We start from the raw sequence: 13935 nt of genomic DNA on the forward strand, positions 1-13935 counted from the left end.
AGCCTTTTAAAAAACAAGTTTACAGGAATGTGCCTGAGAACTTTGCTGTTTACAGCTGCCTTTTACTTTTCAATCAACTGTATATTTTCATGGCCTTTTTTCCTTCAAGCCATGTCTGAGCAAAATTCTCCAACAGTAGTTTGCTCTACTTGCTCTCATCTGCCTTAGCTCTTCATTCCTAGTTCATAATTTCTCTGACGATCTTTTCTGAAAATGACATGGGTAAAGATAAACACCCCCTAATTTTACCTTTAAAATCTGTCTTAGGTCAGTCTGAGAAGAAAGAGAAGACTTGGTTCCCTAGTGTGTGGGCAAGGAAGGGCTCAGATATGATAAAAAACCCCCAGTAGAAGTCTGCAAGCAAATGCCTTATCATATAGTGTGAGGGTTAAAACATTGGGGTTCTCAAGTGTAGAAGGGAGGTGGAACTTTGTCTGGGGCGTTGTTTTGCTCTTTTTCTCTTTTTTGGGGTGGGTTTTTTTGCTTATTTTAGTGAAATCTGCAAAACATTGCCCTATCTAACACAGGAGATGTACAAAATTTCATTTACTACCACATTTACATTATTTTTATATGCACATTGTGAAGTGTGAACTAGATTGTTTGATATTTTCACCTTTCCTCACATCTTCTGTCTGTTTTGAAACCCATTTCTGATATATCAGTGCTTTCATGACTGTCATTGCAGGTGGATGCTCTGCGAATACCAGAGTCTTCTGGTTTGTTTGGGTTGAGTTTTTTGAATAGAGGTTTAACAGCACTAAATATTCTCCTGCTACTTCAAGTAGCAGTGATTCTTCTTTTCACTCAGAGCCAGCTCTTATGAGTGTGTTTCTTTTATTGCTTGCAGTACTTGCAATACACCCTTCCTTCAACTGAGAGCTGCTGAACTCGTTAGCAGATGTCATGGATGCGATTCAGTAAAAAACTTGTTTGCTAGACCTCACACACTTTGTGACATTTAACTGCCATGTTACATATTATTATTGGGAACTAGTACAAAACAGTTATTCCTGAATGACCTGGTACTGCCAGTAAATTGAAATCTGATCACTAGCTATACTCGTGAAGAAATAATGTTGGAATACACATACAATTTCCACACACCCCTGCTAATATAAAAGTCTGACCCTAGCAAAGGAAGCAACCAAAACTAAGTAGGTCCTGCTTTTGTACCCATGCTCCTTATTTACATCATTTAACTTCGTCAAACATATGTGTGTATATATATATATAAAAATAATTTATGTAACTTAAACAGGGTATAAGCATACTGGGATATAAGGGTTAAGAGGACCTGAGAGTGCACAAGTCGGTGATTGTTTCTTTCAGCAGTGCTGTAAATGAGGTAGTCGTAATCCTTGGAATCGTTTACAAGTGCAAGTAGCTCAGTTATTCTGACACCTGAGGTGCTTTGCAAAGGAGAAGCCTTGGAGGAACTCCTGACTCTCCCTCTTGGTAGCTGTTTTTTTCCTGGAACCATGAAGTTGCATTGCTCTTCACTGTGAATAGTTTGGATTAGGTGCTGTAACAGACAGTAACTTAATTCTGTTTTTTTTCAGTTTTTCATTGCTCTCTAAAATTGGGGATATCTTCACTGAATAACTTGCTGCTTAAAGAAAGTAACAGAAGTTGGGAAATTCAGGTAAGCAATACTTTCGGTTTACTATTCACTTTATACGTTGATGCAAATATGTATGACAGATCTATAAATACTCGTTGTATCAAAACCATCAAAGCATGATACAGATTTTAACCTTACTAAGTCTGAATGTGGTTTCATGGCGCCTCTTGAGCTCTAATCAGGCCCTGATAATAAGTCCAGCAGACTTATGACATTCAAGTGTTCTTTGTGCTCACAATAAAAATAAATTAATGTTCAGATTTAATGTGATAGGAGGTCCAGGTACTTTGTAATGCTCAATAAATTTAACAAACTATTTTTGACAAACTATTGTCTTGTTGCCCCAATACTCTGGTATTCATGGTATGTGCAGCCACATACACTTCCATTTCTTTTCCCAATTTTCTTATCAAGGAAAATTCTTGATGGATTTGCTAATTACATGTATTTCATATTTCACTTCCTTTGTTTCAACTAAGGCTTCTAAAGAGATCTCCAATACTTAATTCCAGTATAAGATGACAAAATTCTTTTGGTGTTCTTTGTGTAATAACTTTTATGGCTTTAATAGTTTAGTTTGCAACTCTGTGTATTACAGAGTTGTTTATTCTGCTTTGCTCTGATTTTAAGGATTCATCCAACTTTAATTCGCTACTTTCTAGTTTTTAATTCAAATACATGTGCTTTGGTGTAGTGTTAAATAATGTGTAGGAATGGACAGTAGTTTTAATTACCTGAATTTTCCTCCGCCAAAATACTCAGATCTATTCCTATTTGACTTTGCTCATTGATAATGATTGTAGCACATTTATATGGGGTTAATTGCTGGGATTACAGTAATAACCAATGAAACAGTTAAACCCTGAAACTATTGCTAATTTCTTATGACCTCAATTTTACATAGCAATTTAATTTTAGGAGCTTGTAGTTCTCCTTTAATATTTTTATTTACTGTTTTCATGTTTTACTTTTTAAAAATCCAAATAAACGCTGTGGAAAAGAATCCTTTAGGATAGGTAGGAAAAAATACCTTAGGAAATGTATATAAAAATCCCTTGCGCAGGTTGTTTCCCCAGAAAGAGATGCAACTTGTGAAACATATTGCAAAAACTCTCCATATAGTGTTTTGCAGGCTTTGTTATTGATTTCTTTTTCAGGAGCTAAGTGTCTTTCTATTTTACCTTACTCTCTGCTTCTAATTACCATTCATGTAGTATGTAATTCAAGTACCAGTAAAAATTGATGCTTAACCCTAAAAATACTCAAAGTATGTTGAATTTTGTTTAAATACAGGTAAGATTACATTTTACATTTTAAGATACTGGTTAGTGTTACATTTTCTGTTTCATTCTTTCTGTCTCCCTTCCCCCAAGTTTTTTTGAACACTCTGAAGTGTTTTCAGTATGACTGACGATACCAGACGTGTTTGGGCTTATCCTTAGTGTTGTGCACTTCCTTTCCATTATCACCTGATCTTTTTAGCTCTCATTTCACTATTACTTGTAAAACGTTTCTGCCAGGGAGTCTGGGGAAGAAAGTCTGCACAGGAATTTACCCTGGAGAAGCATGTGACAGAAAGGTGATTGTATTCTTAGCATGAGAAACTGAAGTGTAAATAGCATCCCACGCTGGGAGCAGGAGCTGCTGTCTCTGTTGCTGACCCTGCGGCTCCTCCTCTGGCCTGCTGCTTGCTGCTGGGACTCAAGGACATTCCCAGATGTTTTATGTGCCCACCGAGTGAAAAAATGTTTCATTGCAGAATGGGATTGTGCTGTGCAGATGGGAATCTGTGTCCTTTCGTCTCTGTCAGGAAAGGGGAGAGGGAAAGAAATAGTAGCCCAGTTGTAGTAACTAGCCCAAATCTAAGGTCATTTTTAAGTAGTTTTATAAACTGCCAACCTCAAAAAAATTCACAGCCAGAAAAATACTGTCCTGTGAGTGTGGATGGAAGAAGGAAGGCAGGCAGTTGGGTAGCATGTGTAGGGGTGATAAGGATAGGTAAAACATGATGGTGGTGATGCCTATTTGAAGAATACAACTCAGAGGAAAAGAGGAGCAGTATTTAAAACCAGAGGGAAGTAAGGGCTGTACTGTAAGCAGCAGCAGGAGGGTACGGGGATGGATGACAACTGGTGCAGGAAGGCAGGCGAGGAAGAAGCAGAACTTGTGGAGCAGAGGTTCAGTGAGTGGTGATCGCCACTGGAGCAGGAGCAGACAGGAAGCCAAGAGAACTCGCAGTGCAAAAATATGCGTGTTTCATTCTTGTGCCAGAGACAAGTGAAGTGCAGTGGGTGTTCCCAACCTGTTGGCTGGCCTTTCTGTGCAAGCTCCAGGAGTGTCTCCAGGAAGCTTCAATCATAGGCCAGGAAGCGCAGCTTTCCTGACTTTCCTTGCTGGCAGCTATGATGTTGGTGACGGTAAAATCTTCATTAAAACCTTATTATGTGGCCTATTCCAGATTAAAAAAAAAAAAAAAGCAGCCTCAGATGCTAATATTTTTCTTCATTTTTTTAAGGTTTTGAGGTTCAGAAATTGAAAGTATGTAAGATAGTGATGGACAATGCTCTAGTGCCATTTCCTGCTGCCTGTTTGCCTAGAACCCTGCAGCTTTTCCTTTCCCTGCTTCTCTGCAGTTGTGTGGTGGACTTTGTTCACATGCCAGGGCTTTTGTCGCATGACTCTGAGCATGTGCTTTGTGGATGTACTTCCAGTCATGTGAAGTTGAAGTATTTAGGATTGTGGCTCTTCTTCATAGTTAGTGTATTCCTCATCTGGCCTCACGATACCCTTAAACATACACTTTCCAACTGTTAAGAGGAAAGTCAGAAAAATCTGAAAAAAAAAAAATTGAAAATGTGTTTTTCTCAATTTTTCCATTCTCTTTATTGCTAATTCACTAAAGTTCTAGGATACTGGGGTGAGGGAAAAGATGGATAAAAACCTCTCTCTTGTGAAGGCAATGTCAAAACTGTAAATTACTGAAGCTTGGCAAGGGAACCTTTGTTCCATTCATGTCTAGAACTAAAAGCTGGTGCAATGTTTCTGCATTACTCCTTGCCTCCAGAAGTCATTACCCTAAAATGCTGGTGGACTGTTCATATGTTGTGCGCACATCTTGATGCCACCATAGAACAAACACACATCTTCAGAATCTCAGATATGTCTTTTATGCTCTCGTGCTTTTTTAGTATATGATTTTCAAATTGGGTCTCCAACCTGTGCAAGATTTTAGTTTCCTGAGTAAGGAAACGTTTAGGCTTCACCACACTTTCATTAGTTTTCTGTGATTCTAATTTTCAATTTAATAGTTGATTCGTTAATTTGAAGCAATGCCAAAAAGAGAAATTTTAGTTCATTTACGTAATTGAAATTTAATTCAGTGCTTTTTACTCTGAGGGAAAGGAAAGAAAGAAAGGAAAGAAGGAAAGGAAAGAAACTCACATAAGATGTTAGTTCTCAACGTTTTATTTCATTAAGAACTTCTGTTTTTCAGTGTAGCTTAACTACCTTTGACTTCTAAATTCATATAATGATATTAATCCTGTAGAATAATTAAAGTAACACAGGTAGAAAACTGTCCTTCTGTTACTCTATTTCAGATGCCCTTTTGTGCAACCATTCCATTACTGCTGACTCTTGTACCATCTGTATTTGTATCTGACTGTCCTCCGCTTCCTCCATTGTTAAACTTGGGGCAAATCACTGGGGTGCAGCTGAATTATGTGATCCAGCTGATCCAGCTTCCCAAGGGTTCAGAAATGGTTTAGTTTTTTTTCCCTGAAACATTTTATTTGCGTTTCAAGGTAGAACATAGCTGATCCAGCTAAACTATATTAATGTGAAAGCCCATGGTCCTTTTGCTCTCACTTTTCACAGCATGTGGAACATGAAATACGAATTCTCTGAGGCTTTGTGTCATTGGAAACCATAAAACAGAGGAAAGCTAGGAAACAAAGTTTGTCAATAGGACAATGGCAGTCATGGTAACCAAATTTCATTATACCTGTCTATATGCAGAGAATAGTAAACAAAAAGAATAGAAAAGTGTGTAGGGAATATTGGTTGATGTCTAAATAAGATACTTAAAATGGTTTGTCATCCTCTGTGCTGTAATGGGGAAGAGAAGGAAAGCACAACACCCCAGAGAAATTATCCTGGGAAATATACCTGCCTGATGTCCAGTTTCTGTAATTTGAAATATTGAATATACACCTGAGAGATCTTTCATTTTTGGAGTTTTTTAATTAGACTTCTAATTCGCTCTAGAATCCACTTTATTTTACAAATCCAGTAGTTCTCTTCTATAAGACTTTTTTCCTTTCTGGAAGTTGTATGCTATAATCTTTTTCTTAAATTGGCTAATCTTATGTGCAGTGGGAAATAAGACTTCTGAAAAACCTGTGTCCTGCCCTCTTACACTGTACTTTGCAACGAATATTTTTTTTTAAAAATATGTGATTTTATACTGGAAAAAAAACCCTGCCATTTTGTACTTCTGGCACAAAGCCTGAGAAGCTTAAGAGTACAATTCTGGCTTTCCCCACCTTGAATAATCACATCTCCACGGAAAATGCCCCAAAGTCCATTCAATACTTAATGTTTGGGACAAAGTGCTCTCTGCAGAGAGAATGCCAAGGACAAATGTCTTGGGTGTACTTGAACACTGACATCCTGGGCTGAGTGTTAATAGTCCTTGCTATGTTCAGTGCTTACTGTTTGTCTTCTGTACTTTAGGTTTGTGTATGCAATACTATGCATTCACTAAAGCTGCCAGGCAATGCCATGGTGTTGCACAGTCAGATTAGAGTGCTGTAGTTGTGAAATAATTAAAGACTCCCATTCCGCAGCATGAAGTTACTTGAAATACTTAAAACCTAGTAAGTTAGGTAGCTCAGAGGCAGAGAAAAGCTCCTGTGAAATCTAAGAACTGGCTGAAAGTGAGCACAAGCAGGAGAGATCTGTTTGTTCCATTAACATGTCTAAATGTTCTTGAGTTCTGGGTGGAGCTTCTAATCATACAGCTGTCCATTTTCTTGAAAGGAAAGGATCCTGTTCTGTCCTGTATGAATGATCTAATATAAGGACGGAAAGCATGAGTAATGAACAGACTTGTGCTGATAGCAGAAATTAATTCTCAGGTTTGTCTTTGCCACACAAGGCTGTCTTTTGGACCAATAGCACACTGCAGGACACAGAATGGATTTTGTTCTAGCTTTGTTCTTAACATTATGTGCAGCTTACATCCTTGCTAGGAAAAGCACTTTAACCTGTGTCCCTTGAAGGAGTGGTGTGTTCCAATATGCACTTGTTCAGAGTTTTGCACATAGATTCAGAATACAGTCTTGGAAATTTTAGTAACATTTTTCTTTGGAGGTGCAGTTTTTACAGACTTCTTTCTTCCTTTCTGTCATTTCACACAGACCGACTGTCTGTGACATGTCTACTGATGTTCAGAATTATTTGACTGGACTGTTTGTGTGCTACCTTAGGTCCAGAAGAGACTGATCTATTTCTTGGAATATGCTTCATTCATATCATATTATGCTTTGCATGGACACCAATTAGTTATGTAATTTTCTTTGTAAAATGCAAAGAGTGAAGCAATTCTCTTGCTGCTCCTGGCCCCCTTTAGTATGAAGTAGTGGCTGTAGATTTTTCAAGAATCTGATTTCTTCTTTTGACCAAGGCAATTGAAAAGAAACCCGTCTTGTCTTTAAATCTTGCTCTGCATTGAAATGTAATTTCAATTGCATTGAAATCAGTCTTTAATCCTTCTAGTCTTTCTTCATTCCCAGTTATTAATCCTACCAGGAATGTTTTCTGTTACTGAGTAAATTGGGGAGGAGGGGTAAGTAGGCCAGTATTTCCATTATTCCTGTTGCATAATTGATCTGCCTCTCTGTGACTGTGTTTTGCATGGCTGACCTTCCGTTTGGGGCTGGTTTATTAAACTTCATTTCAAGTATTTGTCAACAGTTACTTTGTCAGTCATGTTGGGCCTTAGTTATGGATCACATTCAGAGGCTGGGCTGCATTTGTGCATCCTGGGCATATTCACTCCTTGCTGCACAGTTGGAAGACCTCTAAGAGTGGATGGCCTCAACCTGGAACTTCTTTAAATCCCACTGACAGGCAAATGAGGATTGCTGCTTTCGATTGTCTCAGGCAGGAAAACAGTGAGGAGTTTCAGTAGCTTCAGTGGGTTTTTGTTTATTTTTTAATTAATATGAGTGTATTAAAAAATGAGGATAGTAAGGCTACCCTAAACGAACTCCCTTCAAAGAGTGGTCTGTTCAAGTTAGTGCTAGTATTATGGGAAAGATGCTTTTACTGAGGTAAGGAGGAAGAGTGAATTGCCTTCTCTTAAAGAAGACTACATGGGTGATAGTTACTTGTTACAGCATATATATCTATATAAATATGGATATATGTATTATATCTGTTTTTATGTATACATAAATTACCCTAGGCAGAAGAGGGATGGGAGGCACAGAAAAGCATTATAATTAATTACTGGGAGGCAGGAGGAATTATTTGATTTACAACGTAGCAAGCTGAATCTGAAGTTGAGTAGCACCTGCATCTCAAAAAATCTGTCAGGCATTGAGTGGAAGCTGCAGGGGTACATGACACTTCTGACAGTCTCGCAATCCAACTTTCCATCTGAGTTCTGAGATGCTTCTAACATAAAGGCCCTAACTTGAGAAGCCACAAGAGACTGCTGTATTGACTGCCTTTTAATGGACTGTGACTTAACAAGTAAATGAAAAGCCACACAGTGACATGAATCTCTGGTCCCCACTGATTTTAAAGTGCTGGTCCCCAGAGCAGTTTGTATATAGGTGTTACTACTTGATTTATTGTTGTAGTGAAAACAAATTAATGGAGGTTCGCTGAAATTTCTCATTGTTAACAGAATTTCTGTGGAATAAAAACACAACTTACTGTCAAAATTTTATTTACCTTCAGATAACCCAGTCCATATAATGATTTTGCCAGCAAGTGCTCTCTCGTAAATACAATGGTTCCATTGTTTCTGTACCCTCATTCTTTTGCTCTCCATCTGACTCCTTCATATCTCCTGCAACTATCTTTGCCTGTGAATATTAAGATATATTTCAGCAAAGCTTTTTAATGTGGTAGTTATCTCTTGTGCTTTTACTTTCCATTCTTCAGATTTTTTTTTGTTTAAATTGAAACAAATCAACCCAGTTATTTTATATCACATGTAAACTTCAGACCTGTTTCCTAAGTGTAGTTTCTCTCTCTACTTGTTCTGCCTTGCTTCTCTTCTTCATCTCTTTCCCCTGTTAGAACACCAGCCTTTCCTGTTACCTCCAGTATTGCACTAACCCTTCCTGTTACCTTTCTGCTGCTTCCAACTCAGAATAGCTACAGAGGTTGGTACCACTGTGGTGATTCTGTTATTTTGATCCAGAATTTGAAGGCTGATGGATAGCATTACATCGTTTAGTCCTTTGTGGTGGGTGGTGCAGGAGAAAGACTGTATGTAACTATCTCTGCTTTTAAAGCCCAGGAAAAAGTTGAGAGCTTTGCAAATACTGACTGTCATGCCATTTATGGGGAAGGGACTTGATATGTGTTATAAATTACAGAACGGTTTGGGCTAAAATGGATCTTTAAGGTAGTATTGGAGACTCGTGGGTACTCTTTGTTAACCTATGTATTGGTCCTACATATTGTTTTGCTGTGACTGGTAGCCCCTTGTAAACAGATGTCTTAATTCCCCAGTGTGAAGTTTTGTAGCAGAAAAATCTGTGTCCCAAAACAAACTGTTAAAAAGCACATGCTTGTTCCAGTCTCTGGAGGTTGATACACTTTCATTCCCATATGTATTTAAAGAAGTCACGTAGCATTTACTCACCGGAAGCTTTACAATAGAGTAGCACTGCAGCTATTGCTAATTTGGTAGTTCAAGTTGAGCTCAAGTGTGGAAGTGGTTTTTTGTTTGTTTCGCTGCCTTTTTTTTTAATTTTTTTTTCCTTTTCAAATACCTGAGAATCCTCTAGAAGCAAGATTCACATATATCCAGAAATAATAGCTTGTTTTGCAGAAGCTTTTGATATTCTGAGGGTGTGTTTAATAGCACAGTTGCTAGTAACATGCAGCTACAAAAGGAACAAAACTCCATTACTTGACAAATTAAGAGCAGTAGCTTTTCAGAAGAGCTTCTAAGAGACTTCTCACTATCTCATTATTGTGCTGTTAGTATTGGTACACTTAAAGAGCATTTCATTTTTCATAAACTACATTTTCAATATTACAGTAAAATGGGATATTCATCAGGAAGTGAAAGAGTGTATTTTAGACTTGTTTTCAGAATTTTTGCAAAAATCCTAAGCCTGTGCCTTTTTCCATCAAAATACCAGTCTATATTTGTCAAAGTTGACAACCACTATGCACTGACTGTTATTGCTGGTATTACCAGTACTGTCTAAATTTTGCAGCTGTCTGGGATATCAGTATAGCACAAAGCAAGTTAAATCAGTTTTTTGGGGTTTTTTTTGAGAGTGATAGGTTTGTGTACATCTCACTAGAGCAGCTGAAATGCTTGAGGTATCCATCTAGCTATGTAAAAATATACATACCTGCTAGTTATTTCCAGACGTTCAATAATGGATGTACTAGTGACATAAAAAGAAGATTCACTCTCTTTTGACAGGTGTCAACATTATTCACTACATTGCATGTTGAAGAACTGCAGTTATTTCAGCATCACTGTGTGTTATTCTACTGCTCCTCTCTTATCCCTCTTTATTTTTCTAGTTAGTTCTGCCTTGTTGGCTGCCTAATGTGAAATGCATGGGGTTTTTTTGGTGTTTTTTGCTTTTGTTTTTCTTGGACTCTAGCTGATGTATGTCTTTAACATGGAAATTGCAGTTCTCTCTCCTAGCTGTTCTATCATCTGAGTTACAGAGCTGCACAGCAGGTGGGGGAGACAGAGATATGAGATAAGGCTAGATGAAAGAGCAGGTGGAATCAAATACTGAAATACATAGTATTACAAGTAAACAATGATGCCTGTGCCATTCCTTGATCTTATTTTGTTCCTGCTTTAAATACTTACGATATATTCTCATGGTGGAAGAAAGCCCACAATTGTAGGGTAAGAAAAAAAAATAAACCTTTTGTTGTACTATAAGTATTTCACTCAGGGCCCTTGAATAATACCGGTTGTATTCTTCAGGATTAGATGCTTTACACAGAACTGAGACACGTAATTGTAAATATGCTGCTTTTTTCAAAATGTGGACTTTTATTTCGTTGAAAGAAGTGTGGTTTGCTCAGCTCTGCTTTCCTCGTGCCCTTCAGAAATAACGGTGAGGCCAGAAGACCTCAGTAGAACTACCGAGGGGAAACCCATGAGGGAAGATCTAACCTGTTTCTCAAAAAGTTACCGTGGACAGGACTGGGCTGTCCTTTGTTAACACAGAGTTCAAACAGCATGCTGCTGCCTGTGGCCCAGGTCACAGTGTCCCATCATGGGACAGGTGCCAGCCTCTTGGTTCCAGACTGTCTGGAAGTCATCACCCGCTGGCTGTTCAGGAGTGCAGTGAGTGCACAGCCTTGCCAGCCTGCTCTGGTAATCTTACAGGCAGGAAACAATGGAATTCATGTTGCCTTCTATGGAGACTGGGTTTCCTCAGAGCTGGCACGGGTCCTAGATGTTTCCTTCACTGTCCACTGTTGTGAAAAAACAGGCCTTCAGGAACAGGACTGCTGATTTGATGACATAAAGTGAAAAACTGGTCTGGCCTTTAGTAGAGGCCTAGATAAACTGTGATTTCCTTTCCACCTTTTGCTGTGTGATTGTCTGGCACCCTGAGTGGGAATGCTTTTGTACACTATTCAATCTCTGCATCTGCTGTTAATGTAGAACTGATAATCTTTAAAGTGTATGTGTAAGATGAACATGAACGAAATATTCTGTTTCCATTGTAAAGTACTTGTACATAGCAAAAACCCCCATATATAATGAGATATTGTGTGTTGCTACTCAGGATTCTCATGAAGAGTTAATATCTTTCTCTTCTCTAATAATTTTCTGCTCTTTAGCAGTGAATTTTTGCCCTGAGAAAGGGAAATCCAAAATGAAAATAATTAATTTTGTTTTCTTTCTTCTGACACCAGAAATGCTAAACAACTTCCTTTTAGGAAATTGCTCACAATATTCTGGCATTTACAATGCCAGAATAACAAGATACCAAAACCCGTCCAAGAAATAATGAATTTTAAAATATTTCTAGTTTTGTTTATTCAGCTACATTTCTTAAATGGAAACACTCCCTTACAGCCCTCTCCTTCAGAAGTGTGCAGAATGAATCTAGCTCTTAGTGCCAGTAAATATTTAAATTAAACCATGGGAGGATTGTTCATTGCAAATGAACAGTGCTTGAGATCACAGCACAGTATGCTCATTTGGTCATTGAATCCTTTCCTGTTTTCTGTCTTCAATCTGTATTCCCCAGAGAAGGCCACTTCTCTTGAAGACTGGGTTTATTGGGAGACTGTGCTCGCTAGTTTTAAAAATACAGGTCTTGTCTCAGAGGAGTTCTTAAGTTGAATTGCAGTGTGAGCTCCCCATCAAGTCATGACTCGAGACTGGATCACAAATGAGCAGCTTCTGCAGCGCGTCCCTGGGACGGAGGGAGGGAGCTGGTGGTGACAGGCATCTGAGCAGGGCACTGTGCCTTCTGCAGCTCCTCATGCCAGTGCTCACGTCTGGCAAAGGCTTGCTGCCTGCTCCTGCGGGGGAGAGGGCGGAATGCTCTTATCTGGGGCTGGGAGGAGCAGATAATGAAACCCTTTGTGTCCCCCTCCGGAGACATGAGCTTCAGCAGCAATGAGCTGTGCAGCTGCAACCCTAGCAACAAGGGCCTGGAGACAAGAAAGAGGGCAGCTTCCCAGCACAGGATGGCCAGGGGGTTAAGGATGAGCAAATTGAATGGGTAGCATAGTATTTAGATGAACCTGTGTGCCTGTTAGTCTTACTAGGAATATATATTTTTTTGTTTTAATTTTGATGCTTAGACTGAAATATATCCAAGTGTCTTTTAGTACATCAATAAACCAATTACTAAGGACTTGTCAGTGTCTCTGTTGCTTTTAAGGGTCTTGATAGTGCATTTTCTGGAGAATTCAGTGTTCTTTGATACAGTGCAGACAGTCCATTGTCACCAGTTAAAGAGCATGAAAGAAGTCAGTTTTGATTTTTGTAGTGTAGGTGCACAAAATCCTTAAAGATGCAATGGTTTAAGAAAGAAATTTCTTTTTAAAAGTGAACTAGTTCAAAGGGTTGTTTGCATTGGTGCTTCCGAAGTGATTATGCTTATTGTGACAGATGATTTCCGCAGAAACTGATGTTAAATACTTCATTTTTTAGATGGAGCAGTCTGATCTATTTCCATGGGAAGTTCCATGAATGAGTTGAGGATAACTCTACTGATCAGAATGCAATAGGCGTCATTAATTACCTTGCTGTGGATAGGGATTCACAGGCCACAGTTTGGGCTGCATGTCTGAGAGAGAGGGGGCGTTCATTTGAGGGAGGGACTGAATAATGAATACCTTAAACCAAATGATCTGTGTCTGAGTGGCAGACAAAGAGGGCTTTGGGGCAGTGACTGATTATTCTGTGTGAAAGGGCCGCAACCATATCTGGCCTGCATGCTGAATTGCGCATGTGAGCTGTCGCTCCTTATTTCTCCAGAAATAAGAGAAAAAGGGGAAATCAAATCTGCTTAGGAAGCAAGTGCACCTTGCTGGTAAAGGTGCTGTTACTGACTGCGTGATGCGCATCTAGTTACTGTAATGAGGAAATTTTAGTTATTTTAGTTCTGTTTTCCAGTCTTTTGTCAAATGCAGTAGACATTTTTTAAGATGTTACGTACAGGTCTTTGTCTGTTTTCCCTTACATTTTCATACCTCCTAGATGCAGTCTGTAATATTTGTCCTACAAGCTGATTGTAAGTCACAGCCCAGAGCAAATGGAGCAGCTGATGTGGAGATTCCAGGATGTTTTTGGATCAGGCCAAAATGCTGACCTGAGGGAATTGCAAGTTCAGGACCAGGTTTACTTCCACTGACTGTGCTACGCAGGCACTATTGTCCTGCACAGGAGCTGGGTGAAGAGCTATCATCCCACTAAACTGTTCAAGCAAGATTTAATGAAGCTTAATGGTAGAATGAATGAGTTTCTGATTTCTTGGCTTCCCTTTTTTGTTGCCTCTTGACATGAGCACTGAAAATGAAAGCTATGGAAAACATGTTCTTTTTACTAAGTATATTTG

At 38.8% G+C, this 13935-nt stretch overlaps 1 protein-coding gene across 3 annotated transcripts in view; it reads left to right on the forward strand.

Moving 5' to 3' along the window:
- The window catches only part of CDC42SE2 (CDC42 small effector 2), an 80698-nt gene that overhangs the window by 13883 nt on the left and 52880 nt on the right, over nucleotides 1-13935 (forward strand). For all 3 annotated transcript variants that reach the window (XM_054283511.1, XM_054283527.1, XM_054283519.1), the window contains exon 3: nucleotides 1563-1645. The gene's annotated coding sequence lies outside the window, so the exon portion shown is untranslated. The remainder of the gene's footprint in view (nucleotides 1-1562; nucleotides 1646-13935) is intronic.

This window comes from Melozone crissalis, unplaced genomic scaffold (assembly GCF_028551555.1).
Source record: "Melozone crissalis strain CALT ecotype California unplaced genomic scaffold, PUWL_Pcris_2 ptg000005l_1, whole genome shotgun sequence".
Classification (NCBI taxonomy): Eukaryota; Metazoa; Chordata; class Aves; order Passeriformes; family Passerellidae; genus Melozone; species Melozone crissalis.